This window comes from Balaenoptera acutorostrata, chromosome 21 (genome assembly GCF_949987535.1).
Source record: "Balaenoptera acutorostrata chromosome 21, mBalAcu1.1, whole genome shotgun sequence".
NCBI classification, from domain to species: Eukaryota; Metazoa; Chordata; class Mammalia; order Artiodactyla; family Balaenopteridae; genus Balaenoptera; species Balaenoptera acutorostrata.
The window spans coordinates 28,967,527-28,981,782 of record NC_080084.1 but is presented as its reverse complement, the minus strand read 5'-3'; the positions used below and the strand labels follow the sequence as shown (position 1 = coordinate 28,981,782).

Below are 14,256 nucleotides of genomic sequence, written 5' to 3'. Positions count from 1 at the left end.
TAGTATCAGAACGTAGCTCATGGAAGATAAACACTTTAAACCTAAAAAAAAGTAATAAAAACTTTAAAAAAATCTTTTGAACATTCTTTAATGAAACCATAAAACATCAACAACCCGGAGAAAGCACCTTCTACTAGCAGGTACGCATTACTTTCACGATATAAAGAAGAACAGGAAATGAAAGAATAACACCAGTGCCATGACTGCTCATTTTTATAATCAAAGTTTTGAAACCGTGCACACAAAAACAAAGAAGCAGCAAAAACAAACTTTGATGTCTGGATCTTTGAAAAGCCTGATTTGGGAAGGAGAGACAATGAGGGGGGTTATGGTGGGTGGGGGCTGGTGGCAGATATGAGGGTCCTTTGCCAGCTCTCCTGTGCCTCACTGCTCACAGCCATCACCCCAGAGCTGGCCCTGCCCCCCACCCGCAGACCTGCATGCCCCTCTGTACCGCAAAGCTCCCAGAACTTCCCCCCTCGTTTTTCTCAAATTACACTTCCAGAAGTCTTAACCGAGAGAGCAGTAATCCTACCCCATAAATGTTTAACATCTATGTTCCCCTTCTATCTTGTTTCACTCCACGTATGTTTCTACCTGTGCAAACTATGAATAATGTATGAAGTATACATGAATATGCTCTGAATATCCCAAGATGTGAATTTTTCATTGCAGCTTTTCTATCATGCCTTGTGCAATAAGAACATTGTATTTTTCAATAGGGGTCTGTATTATTGATATTACAGAGTAATACAGCCAAACTCACAGCATTTTTATTTCGCTCTAACTTATGCAGAACATCCTTATTTTAAAATGCATTTCCACACACTTGCGTTCCAGCAATTTCCAAAGTGAGTAAACAAATTCTGTGGGGACCTGACTCCCCAGGGTGGGGTGAGCAGTTCCAGAACTCAGCCCAGGGTCCAAATTCCACCAGAACCCCTCGATCTCCAAGAACTCCCAAAGAGTGAAGAAGTTCTTCTAACCCCACCAGAAAAACTGCAGAGAAAACGCGGAACGTCAAAATATCAAGATGACAACTTTGGTAAAATGAGAAAGTCAAGTTCGACTTTTAAAAGATAAAAAGCTATTTTGAATAACTTTGGATTTTACCTCATCCCTAAATGTCTATAACTGCTTTGATAGAATCTGGCCCGTATGGAGAGACTAATCTATTATGAAATACCACTTTCTATGAGTGACTTTTCTTATGGACATGAAATCAAGAAACCATAAAGAGTCATTGAGTCACCTAACTGCACATGTGGCCACTAAATCATATCCCAGGGCCAATCAAGTAAACACTGTGCGAGCTTAAGGGGTAAATTACATTTTAAAATTACAAAGAGTATATCTCATCTTTCCATTATAATAAAAGTTATTTCCTAGAAAACAGATGTCCAAAATATATTTTTTAAGCAATAAATGAACAGTGAAAACGTTATCCCTCCCAATGTTCTACCTGGAGGGATATTAAGTAACTCTTGCACAAAATCCAGAACGTTGATGACTACTTTATTTTTACTTTGTGGCTCAACCAAAGAAGAGCTAAAAATCCATTGCATTTTGAGTTAATAAGAATTTTTACCGCTAGTAACTGAAAAGAATATTACATTGCACCAAGTACGTCTGCTGCTTTCTCAGAATGTTCACGTCCTATTAAAAGCTGAAACATTTACTCAGATTTTTACGTTCAAACCGAGGGTCTCCCAGAGGGGAGATGTGGCCAGGTGGAGATGAGCAAGGCACCTGCCGACCACTGGCAGCACACCCGCTTCAGTCTCCCCAGCAATGGTAGATGGGGGGAGGGGGAGGAAACACGTACGGGATTTTTAAGTACAATAGTAATTATTTTCACTCTAAAGTGGGCCAAGGACATTTTCCTCTATCGGAAAATATACATGACTGCTCCCCACCTAAACACCCCAACTCACCACTCCTCCTGCAACGTCACTGGGGCCCCGGCCTGGGGTCCCTCCTGCACCCTCCTGACAGCCGGTGGGGTCTCGACCCGACTCCCGTTACCGCCGGGACTCGCGGTAAACGGGGGCTGTCCCGGGCCTCAGCTCCGCCACCTGCACGGTCAGTGCCCGGGGTCAGGGTGCACCCCGAGTGGCCCTCGCACAGTCACCCAAAACCTGGGGCGGGCGGGCAGCCCGGACTTCAAGGAGCGGTGGGATCTGGCCAGTTCGGGGGAGTTAGGCAGAAGTGCAACTTTCAAAGGAAAAAAAGGAAACTCCGAATCCCCGCGATAGGTGGGCTCGCTGGAGGCGCAGTTCAAGGACCCCCGCCCGCCTCCCACCCGCTCTCACCCCGCAGGACCCCCACCCGCCATCCGCCCCCCGCCCGCGCTCAACCCACAGGACCCCCGCCCATCCCTGGCCCGCACTCACCCTGCAGCCGGGACAGGACCCCGGCCCGCCGTCCCTCCGAGGACCCCTCTCCCCTTCTCTTGTCCGCGGCCCCGGGATGCGCCCCGGCCCCGCCCACAGGGAGGCCGGCCCACCCACACGCCGTGATTGGCCTCATTGGGCGGTGCCGGGCGCCCACTGGCTGCCGCGCCTGCCCGTTCCTCGGCGGCGCCCCGCCCCCGCGCCCGCGCATTCCTGCGGAGCCACGTGGCCACCCGCACCCCCTCCTTCGACTCAAAGCGCAGCCTCGCTGCGCCCACGTCGGCTGGGGGCGCCGGCAGGACCCCTAGATCCGTGTCTTTTCCCCACGGAGCCCTCGGGCTGCTCACTCGTGGGCAGGGGGGCGCCCGGCAGGACACCCCCGGACCCCCAGACCCCCATCTCTTCCCCGGGGAGCCCTCGGGCTGCACGCGCGTGGGCAGAGTCCGCCGGGCAGATCACAACCCTAGATCTCCCCACCCCCCTCGCTGTCCCCAGAGCACCCACCCCTTCCCTTCGCTCGCTGGCCCTGCCAGCAGGGGCGTTCCTGGCTCCTCAGAAGGTCAGCTGCCCCGAGGCCCGCCAAGTGTTTGGAGTTTGGAAATGCAATGATTTCACACATTGCGGAGATAATTTTTAATGCTTGCCTTTTACAGGAAAGCGCTCATTTTCACCTTTACCTTGACGGTGAACATAGGTTCTAGAATTCTGTATCTTGTAAGAGCCAAAAAGCAATGCTGTAAGAGGGAGAGCTTGACCCTGCGTTTTCACCCTTGGAATGGACAGCGCTTATTGGGCCTAAAAAGCATCCTTATACTAGGAGCCCATTTGAGGTTAAAAATCCACGCATATGCTTGGTTCCTCACAGAAGCGCCTAAGATAAACAAGAATTCCCTTCTGTGCTGTTGGAATTGTTTGCCAGGAGCATTTCTTTGTTTTATAATTTAAAAAAGGAAGCATATTATTGCTATAATTTCTGCTATAGGACAAAACTCGAGACAAAGCATCTTTAACAAGAATACAAACCAAAACGACAGCTGAAGAATGTTGCCTGTTACCTGGTAAACAAGGTAAACAGATGAGTCATGCCCTAGGCTCCTCTCCCATCTCCTGCCCAAATCTCTCAATCATAGAAGTAATTTAAAGTCAGAACGTTAGAACTGCCAGACACCTTAAAGATCTAGGGTACCATTCACTAGGTTTATAGAAGGAAGACAATGTAGCTAAATGTCAGAAAGCTAATTTGAACATTAAGTGCCCTTAAAGCCCCCATGCTCTGTAAAATTTCTTTCCCTGCAAATTGTGACTCATATAAATCATAGCTACCATATAAAGCTATGTTTTCCCAACAATGGTTGGGAAAAAATAATAGTAGGTAAGGGAATATTTTAGCAATGTTTATTATTAGCATTCTCTAATTTTATGGAAAAAGACTCAGCTGTTTTTAAATACTATTTCAGACCAATCTTAGAGCACCCTGGGAAGATACTAGAGCCTGAATCAATTGAAAAAGATACTTCCTCTCAGTGTCTTTAATAGCAGAAACATTATATGGGGTCTCTTTTCCTAGGGCTCTTTGAGTAGCTTATTCAAAGTTCTCCTACCCAATTTTCTTAGTAGCCATGGTGGACAGAGGTAGAAAGACCAAGTGAATTAGTTCTAGTTCACCACACAACAAGAAAATCCTGATACGTGTTGCATTTCTGATCTAGTGGAGCAGAGATAAGAAGGAAATTATACTGTATATGGATGAAACAAGGGATTGGGAGTCGATTTGGGGATCCTATTTTGGTTTCTAACACTAACAAGATCCTGTGTGACTTACACAGGTCTCTGAGCTTCCATCTCACGATCTAGAAAATGTGACTAATAATATCTACATCATAGATAAGATGTTTAAAAGGGAGAACCATACAAAGAACGCAGTATGATGTCTGGGAAGTGTAGATGCTCACTAAGCCATAATATAATTTGGATCTAACTTTTTTTTTTCAGGAGCAAGAAAACATATTGAATCACTATTTCTAATAGATGGCTCACAAGTTCATTTTAAGAAACTTAAGGAAGTTCAGGAGGCTGCTATTGTCATCATTTTTCACTCAGAAATCATGTTATTTTGGACCATGGGGACAATACAGTAGCAGCATCATAACTTAGAAGCACAGAGTGCAGCTTCCCCATTTCCACCATGGCTGTGTTGACCCCCTAAGCTCAGGGCCACCAGGAAGGGCAATGCTGAAGTGGGTGGGGCATGGTGCTGGGGCAGAAAGAACTCTGATTGAAGCCTCCAGTCCTGTCTAGTTTATTCTAGTGTTCTTCAGATATATCACCATTTCCTGTAAGCCCTGATGTGGAAGAGGATCAGAATTTCCATTGCAATTTCCTCTTTGACCAGTGGGATATTACATACATATATGGAGAGAGGGAGGGGGAGAGGGGGAGAGAGAGAGAGAGAAAGAGACTGAATATGAAGAAGTGGCTCACACAAGTATGGCGGCTGACAAGCCCCAGGTGTGCCGTCGGACTCGGGAAAGCCGGTGACCCAAGGGAGCCGATGGTGTGAATCCCAGCTGGAGGACAGGAGGAGATGACCTGAGATGACCCAGCTCGTCAATGAGGCAGAAAGATGGGGAATTCCTCCTTCCTCCGTCTTTTGTTTTATTCAAGCCCTCCGTTGATTGGACGATCTCCACGCACATGGGGTGGGGGCCATTTACCGAGTCCACGGGCTCAAACGCTAATCTTCTCCGGAAGCACCTGGAAAAAAATGTTCAGTCTGGGTAACCCATGGCCGTCAGTTGCCCCGTAAAATTAACCATCACAACTACACATTGTTGATGGGAGTGTAAAATGGTACAATCACTTGGAACATTTGTTTTGCAGTTTCTCGTAGGATAAGCACAGCAACCCCCCTCTTAGGTATTCCTTCAAGGTACAGGAAAACATAGGCCCGTACAAAGACCATTAGAGGAATTTTTTTATTCGTTAACAGTTCAAACTGTTCAAAACAGTGCACATAGTTCAAAACTGGGCCAAGTCAAATTGCATCAAAGGGTGGCTGTAGCCACGAAGTGTGTGGTCTGGTCCCACAGGAGAGCGCTGCGTGTAACAGCATCAGAAAGGACAGTAACAGAAAGAAATAAACTGCACTCAGTGGCTGAGATGAACCTCAAACACACTGCGTGGCATGAAAAGAGAACAGACCTGGAGCACACGCTCTGCCCAGAGCTGCGTGTCCTTCTCTACAGAAACGACCGCCGGGGTGGCTGTGTGGGTGCCTTCGCTCAGCCCCAAACCAGCGGGCTGGGCCGGAGGCGGCTGGCGAGTGGGAGGGGCTCCAGCCCCCGTGCCCTGATCCGGGCCGCTCCCTCGCTCGCTCTCGCTCGCCCTTCCGCGGCTGCAGCATCTCCACTCCGCCCCGCCCCTACCCGCGTCCCCTCCGAGGGCAAAGGGACACGAGGGGGCGGGGGAGGGAAAGCAAAGCCAAGAAGCGGCGACGAGGCGGAGGAACCCGGCAAGATCAGTGAGGCGGGTCCCGCGGCTGCCGTTTCTGGCGTCACGGGAATCTGGAGGGCGAGAAGGAAGCATTGTTCCAGGCGGAGACAGGGCTGTTCTGTTCCCAGAGCCCTTGCCGCGAGGCCCGAGCTGTTTTCTCGCTTTGCTCCGTGTCCAGCGGGGGAGGCGAAGGGCCCCGAGAAGGGCAGGCATGGCCCACCAGCCGCAGACGTGGGTCGGGAGCTGGGTGCAAGGCCTCCATCCCAGGGCTTCAGGTTCACAGGCAGGCACCCCTGAGGCCGGCAGGTGACACCTGGACTTGTGTGGGCTGGAGCGCTGTGTCTCTTCCCTCCCTCCATCCCCCCTCCCCCCGCCTCCTCTCCTCTGGCAGGACGGTTCAAAGTTTGGGGAGCTGGAGCTGGAAAGGAATGTCCAAGAAGGGACAGAGAAGGAGGACGGGTGTTCTAGAAGCTTCTTTCCTGCTCGGCGAGCCCTGGTCCTGCCCAGAATAAGCTCTAATTCTCAGCAGGGTGAGCACAGGGGTCGTCGGTGCCGAGGAGACACGCAGTCAGGAAGATGCCATGATTCGAGGAGCCCAAAGGAACGCCCCGCACCCCACTCCTGTGTGTAGGGACATCTGTTTTTCGGTCCTGGTGGCCTGAGCTTCTCCGCTGGTGAGAAGTAGGGCATCTGCAGCCCCTGACGTCCTGTAAGAGGCCAGCACACCTCAGGGTTGGGCAGTCAGCCACCTTGACCTTATTATCATCCAGGACTGCTAGGAAGAGCAGGGGGAGGGGGAATGCAGGGGGAGGAGGAGGGCCGTGTCTGGGCTCTGGGAATTCTGGTGCCGAGTGGTCTGAGCAGCGGAGGAGAGGAAGGAGGCTGCAGTGGACAGAGGGGCTCAGACCGACCCCACCCGCAGTCCCTGCTTCTAGTTCTCCCCCGTTTCTGGAGCTGCGTCACCCACGAACCTCGAGGATGTTTCCTTTGCTCGGGTTCATTCCCATCTCCACAGGGATGATCCCAGCCTTGACCATCCCACGGGGCTGACCCCCCCCCAACCACCGCTTCTCCCTCTCAGCAGGACGCTGACTCCCATTGTATCTAGAACTGCTGAGGCAGAGGGTGACCTCCCTGTGCCCACTCCCATCCACACCAGAAGGACATGAACGCCTTTCTCGGGGACGAGGAGCCCTGCTCCTGCCCAAGGCCACCTCGGCTACTCTGTAGTCCAGGTTCAGACCTCTGCCCTGTCTCTGCTTCCATCCACCCCACAGATCTCCACCCCAACTTCCAGACCTTCATCACGGTGCCTGCAGGTGGGCCCCACCTCTGTTTCTGGGACCCTTCACGTGAACTCTGAATGAGGGTCTGTGTCTGCAGAACCCGACCTGAGATGCTCACCGCTTCAATTCCCAGCTCCCCTGCCCGCTGCGCCCCCTCCCGCCTGGCTGTTGTGACACAGCTGTGACCTAGCGGGCAGATGTGTGTCTGCTCCCAGTGCCCGACACAGAGCTCCGCAATCCCCTGGGGCTTGCTGGGTGATGGGAGCATGTTTGTTCTAATGAGGCAGCTCCCGGATGGCTCAGAAATACTGAGCCAGGATGAGAGGCTTGGAACTTCCAGCCCCACCCCCATCCTCGGGGAGGGGAGAGGGCTGAAGATTGAGTTAACGATGGATCGTGCCCACGTGATGAAGCCTCCATACAAATTCACAAACCGTGGGGTTCGGAGAGCTTCCAGGTGGATGGACACATCCCCAACTCCACGGGACGGAAGCTCCTGCCCCCAGGACCCTCCCAGATCTCGCCTTCTGTGCCCCTTCATCTGGCTGTTCGTCCGTATCCTTTAATCTTATCCTTTAGTAGGTAATAAATCAATAAACGTAAGCAGTGTTTGCCTGAGTTCTGTGAGCAAATCCCTGAACCCAAGAAAGGGCCTGTGGGGACCCAAGTCAGAAGTGTGAGAGACCTGGGCTGGTGTGTGGAGCTGGGCATCGTGGCGCCAAGCCCTCAACTGCGGGATGTGATGCTAATTCCGTGTGGATGGTAGCACACCCGCTGGTGTCGGAGGATTGGTTGGCGTGCGGAAAAACCCACACGCTTGGTGTCAGAAGTGTTGTGAGTAGAAGTTCTTTCTCTTGCCATCACTCTGCTGAAATATCTGGCTGAGGACCCGGTTGGTCCCCGGCTGCTGCCCCCGGGCAGCGAGTGGGCAGCTCTGTCTCTGTGCCGAGCTCTGCACCCTGAGGCCTGGCTGCTCGAAGCTGCCTTCTCCCTTAGCTGACACGGTGCCTTCCTGGTTAAGGTGTTTTCAGACCTGCCCGTTTCTCCGCCTACACTCTCTCCCGCCCTACAGTCAGCTTTCAAGATCACAGGCCGGGCTGTGTCATGTGTCTCTGTTTTCCCTTTTTAAGTTTCATCCTCCTGACGGCCAGCGTCTGCACAGCAGCCAGAGGATGCATAAAGCAGATCGGACGCAGTCACGCCGAATCTCAGAGACCTAGGATGGTTCCCTCCTGACCTCCAGCAGAATCAAGTCCCAACCTCTACTTTACAGAAATGTAAGCTCAGGTGAGCACACAGATGCAAAAGCAGGTGGAAGGTGGCTTGTGCCTTTGCCTTGCTCTTTACCTGCAGGCTGCAGAGATCAAGGGCAGCTTGGAGTATATAATTGCAGCTGACCCTTGAACGGGTTTGAACTGCAAGGGTCTGCTTATATGCCAATTTTTTTTTCTATAAGCATAGTACCTGTATTTTCATTTTACAGATCTTTAAATTGACTAAGTTTGGGGAAAGTTTGTGTTTGATTAGAGATCACAATATGTGGAATTAAAAGAACTAGGGGTTGAGTCCTGATCCCATCCAGACTGTTTCAGTTTCCTGCCCTTGGCTGAGTCATGGACCATTTCCTTTGTTTCTGAGGCAGAGATAGCAGTACCCATGTTTTCGATGGCTTGGGGGTCAGTGCTCCCACCCCCCCATTGTTCAAGGGTCAGCTGCATTGGTTTCTGCCTTTCCCACTAGACCGTGTTAGCAGATCACACTACAGTTTAATTCTTGCAGTTATTCGAAAGATTAACTCATGAGGCAGCTCCTGGAATGATAAAGTGGAGAATTCTAACAACACCAAGTGTCGGCAAGGCTGTGGGACGACTGGAATTCTTGTATGTTGGTGATGGGGGCACAGATAGGACATTGTATTGGGAACACCGCCTGCAGTCTCATAAATTAAGTGTATAAGTGCCATCTGACCCAGCAATTCCACTAGGTATTTATCCCAACTACATAAAAAGACTTGTACAAGGAATGTTCTTGGCAGCTTTATTCAAAACAGCCCCTATGGAGACAACCCATCAATAAATAGGTGACTAGATAAACAAATCCTTTTACATCCATACAACGGAATGCTACTCGGTAATCAAAAAGAACAATATTGATAAATCTGCAAAGGTTAACTGAGTGAAAGAAGTCAGACACGTAGAACTGTCTATTCCCAGGTACATGAAGTTCTGGAACAGGCAAAATAATCTACAGTGAAGTCTAGGGCAAGAGGGGGGATGGCTTGGAAGGAGCCCCCCCAGGGTACTTGGGACGATGGAGATGTTGGCTGGGGTGCCGGTAATATAGGTGTATGCATTTTTCTAAACTCATCTCACTGTATATTTAAAATGGGTCCATTGACTTTATAGTATGTAAATTGTACCTCAAGGGAGTTCATTTTTTTAAAATAAATTTATTTATTTTATTTATTTATTTTTGGCTGCGTTGGGTCTTCATTGCTGTGCACGGGCTTTATCTAGTTGCGGTGAGTGGGGGCTACTCTTTGTTGCGGTGCGTGGGCTTCTCATTGTGGTGGCTTTGCTTGTTGCAGAGCACGGGCTCTAGGCGTGCGGGCTTCAGTAGTTGTGGCTCATGGGCTCAGTAGCTGTGGCTCGCGAGCTCAGTAGTTGTGGCGCACGGGCTTAGTTGCTCCAAGGCATGTGGGATCTTCCTGGACCAGGGCTCAAACCCGTGTCCCCTGCATTGGCAGGCAGATTCTCAACCACTGCACCACAAGGGAAGCCCCGAGTTCATTTTTTTTAAGTGAGTCAGATATCAGGGTAAAGAAGAGGCAGAATTTGAAGTGAGTTTTTTTTAAAGAGACTATTCTTTATAAGATTTTTTTTTTTTGCTGTGGACCATTTTTAAAGTCTTTATTGAATTTGTTACAATATTGCTTCTGTTTTATGTTTTGATTTTTTGGCCTCAAGGCATGTGGGATCTTAGCTCCCTGACCAGGGATCGAACCGGTACCCCTGCATTGGAAGGCGAAGTCTTAACCACTGGACTGCCAGGGAATCCCTGAAGTGAGTTTTAATGTGATAAAGAAACACTGTGAATGTTAGAGTTCATCATCCCTGCGGCCTCCTTTCAGACTCTCAAGGCTCTCCCTCCTTCCTCTCTAATTAAACTTACTTCTTTGGGGGCAGCGACATTTGATATAAAATTTAAATAATTTCATGTTCAATTCTATTATTTTTCTCTTTGGTTTACTTATGCGGATAGAAACACTGTGTTTTATATTATAGTTCCAGATGGATGGTATTGTAGCTTTGTTAGGTTTTGTGTGCTTGCCTGGGTATAAAGCATCAATCAGAGCAATACTGTCACAGATATTAACTTCAACTAATGATCAGGATAAGTTCTATGTCACAAGCCACCTTCAGCTTAGGGACACTGGGTCTACCAGACACTCCCCCATAAGGTGCCAATTTTACTGGCAAGCCCTTAGTACCAATAGATTCAGTTTTCTTACTACATCCCAAATCAGACATTTTAATTAGCTTTTATCACTTTTTACCTTTTTTGATTTTCACCTAATTATCCCCAAATTTAAATCTGACTGAATTATTTAACAAGCAGACAACAAAGAAGCTATTCTCAAATACAAAGAGCCCCACCCTTTCTGGTTCTTGGCCCCTGCTGGGTCAGATCCAGCCAAGATTTGAAAGCATTTGAGAAAAAACTATGACTCAGTGTATGCTCACAGTATTGTTGTTTTCCTATTTCCTTCCCAAATGAAACTTAGACAAGACCACCATGTTGCCGAAGATGAAAAAAATCAACAAACTAATTTGAGGGGGAAAATGATACCATTTTCTGAAATCTCCTAAGCATTTCCTTTTCTGAAAACAGACATGGGAATCTTAATTGAAAATGATAAGCTAGTTAAACATTACTCATAAGAAGCAACACCCTGGGGTAATAAAACGTGCATTTGGCTGAAAATGGAAAGATGTATGTCTTCACCTTAGCCATGCTTCAACTAGTTGGATGACTGGATAAAGTGTTTAATTTCTCAGCCCTGTGAGTTGGGATGGATGATCTCACACTTCCCCCCGGTTATACAATGGGGAATAGATAGCCTCTTTTTCTGATAAGGGGTTAATACCCAAAATATTTATAAAGGACTCATACAACTCAGTAGCCAAAAAAACCAAACAGACAATCTAATTAAAAATGGGCAGAGGAACTGAATAGACATTTTTCAAAAGAAGACATACAAATGGCCAACAGGCATATGAAAAGATGTTCAACATCACTAATCATCAGGTAAATACAAATCAAAACCACAATGAGACATCACCTCACACCAGTTAGAATGGCTATTATCAAAACGACAAGAAATGTGTTGGTGAGGATGTGGAGAAAGGGAACCCTTGTGCACTGTTGGTGGGAAAGTAAATTTGTTCAGCCACTATGGAAAATAATATGGAGAGTCCTAAAAAAATTAAAAATAGAACTGCCATATGGTCCAGTAATCCCACTTCTGGGTATTTATCCAAACGAAACAGAACTGCTATCTGGAAAAGATATCTGCACCGCCATGTTCACCACAGCATTATTTACAATAGCCAAGACATAGAAACAACCCAAGTGTCCATCAACATATTACTGGATGAAGAAGGTGTAGTGTGTGTGTGTGTGTGTGTGTGTGTGTGTATATGTGTGTGTGTGTATATATATATATATATATACACATATATATATATATGTATACATATGTGTATACAGAGATTGTATTGACAGTTGCCAGAGATGAGGGTGGGGAATGGGCGAAATGGGTGAAGAGGGTCAAAAGCTACCAACTTGCAGTTATAAGATAAGTTCTGGGGATGTAATGTACAGCATGGTGACTAAAGTTAACAATATTGTATAGTTTAAAGTTGCTAGGAGAGTAGATCTTAAAAGATCACAAGAAAAACATTGTGTAACCATGTAAGGGGATGGATGTTAACTAGAATTACTGTGATGATTATTTCACAGTATACACATATATCAAATCATTATGTTGTACACCTGAAACTAATACAATGCTATATGTCAAATATATCTTTTTTAAAAAATTAGAAAAAAACAATAAAAGTCAAGCCCGAACTTCCTTGTAAATGTAATGAAGCCTTTAATGACACAGGGGAAGTAAAAAGAGTGGTGGTGGCTGTGCTCTTATCCCTTGTATCACTATTTATTACTTGTACTACTGTTTATTGCTTGTATCACTATATATTACTTGTATCACTATTTATTACTTACACTACTATTTATTGCTTGTATCACTATTTACTGCTTGTATCACTATTTATTACTTATACTATTTATTGCTTGTATCACTATTTATTACATATACTATTTATTACTTGTATCCCTATTTATTGCTTGTATCACTATTACTTATACTACTATTTATTGCTTGTATCACTATTTATTACTTGTATCACTATTTATGGCTTGTATCACTATTTATGGCTTGTATCACTATTTATTACTTGTATCACTATTTATTGTTTGTACTGCTGTTACTTGCATCCAGCGGATGCTGAGGGATTCTGTTTTGCCAGGCACCGCAGGAAAGCAGGGCGGATTCCTACTTCATCTCTGCTGAAACTGGCCCCCAGTCTGCTCCCTTCTCCCTCCATGAAGCCCCAGTTCTAGAAGGTGGTCCAGCCCTTCTCCTTAAACCCACACTGATAGATTCTGCCCCCTGAACGAGGTTCATCACTGCCCTTCTCCTACCGGTCCACAAAGTGGAAGTACAGGGCTTGGTGAGTGGAGCTCTTGGATTTCAGCTGCCACAAGTCCCTCGTGCAGTCAACAACCTGCACGTCCATACAGGCCACACCTGTGCCCTCAGAGCTCCCATCTAACTCGGGGCTTAAGACTTGTCTCCGTTGTAGCCCCCGCCGCCTAGCGGTTTCTTCTTTCTCTGAACCCCTATAGGTCAGGTTGTTTGCTTATGTGATGCTCTAAAACACATTTTTAACTTGGGTTGTATGATTTTTAAGGCCACTTCCGTTCCTGAGGTTCTGATCCTCGGAAGGGCTGGCTGTCAGTCTAAAATAAAATATGAGATTAAGTTGAGATATTTGCTTTCCTATATTAAGTCATTCAACACTCGTCAGAGGCATTGCCCCGGGTTTCAGCGGGCATGAGACACTCTGTGTCCCCACCCAGACCCTGTTATTAGTCGGGCCAGGTTTCAACCTCGGACACTGACCGTGAGCCATTGAACGTCTCCTGGCGGCTCTATTCCTGTGATCAATCTCATTTTTAAAACCCCCTTATAAGTCAAGGATCACAGCCACATCCCTCGTTTGAGGCTCAAACTGAAACCGTGGGTAATGAGTCAGTGCATTGCACCTGCCGTGACTAATCAAGGTCATTTTAAGACTTCATATCCTCCAAGCGGCAGGGAGCCTAAACAGTAAGCTGTTTGCCTGAGCTGTTTTCCAGCAGCTTGGAGGCTCAGCTGCCTCGAGCTTAGGCTGAGCCGGTTGAGACTGGAGAGGAGTACTGACCCCTCAACTGGGCCCGCCCAAGCACTGGAGACCTGGTGACCTTGGGGAGGCCTGGCGCCTAGTTACGCCTGCGCAGAAGGACCCTTACGCACCTTCTCCTCACCCCTTTCCCTGCGCCCTCCCCGCACTGCCCACGCCCCCCACGTGCCACATGCCTCAGCCCGCCCCCCACGTGCCCCACGCTGCCCCCGCCTCAGCCCGCTTCCCACGTGCCCCACACCACCTGCCTCAGCCCGCCCCCCACGTCCCCCGCGCCCCCACCCGCGGCCTCAGCCCGCCCCCCACGTCCCCCACGCACCCCCTGCCTCAGCCCGCCCCCCACGTGCCCCACGCCGCCCCCTACCTCAGCCCGCCCCCCACGTGCCCCCCACGTCGCCCACGTCCCCCACGCCGCCCCCGCCCCTGCCTCAGCCCGCTTCCCACGTCCCCCACACGCCCCCTGCCTCAGCCCGCCTCCCACGTGCCCCATGCCCTTCCCCCGCCTCAGCCCGCCCCCCCCACGTCCCCCACGTCCCATCCCTGGCCTCAGCCCGC

At 48.7% G+C, this 14,256-nt stretch overlaps 1 protein-coding gene across 7 annotated transcripts in view; it reads right to left on the bottom strand.

Moving 5' to 3' along the window:
* The window catches only part of ARHGEF10 (Rho guanine nucleotide exchange factor 10), an 86,777-nt gene extending 84,295 nt beyond the window's left edge, over positions 1 to 2,482 (bottom strand). For 6 of the 7 annotated variants that reach the window (XM_057537242.1, XM_057537243.1, XM_057537247.1 and 3 more), the window contains exon 1: positions 2,394 to 2,482. The gene's annotated coding sequence lies outside the window, so the exon portion shown is untranslated. The remainder of the gene's footprint in view (positions 1 to 2,393) is intronic. The other variant, XM_057537244.1, reaches the window with a different exon arrangement.
* Between the last annotated feature and the right edge of the window lie 11,774 nt (positions 2,483 to 14,256).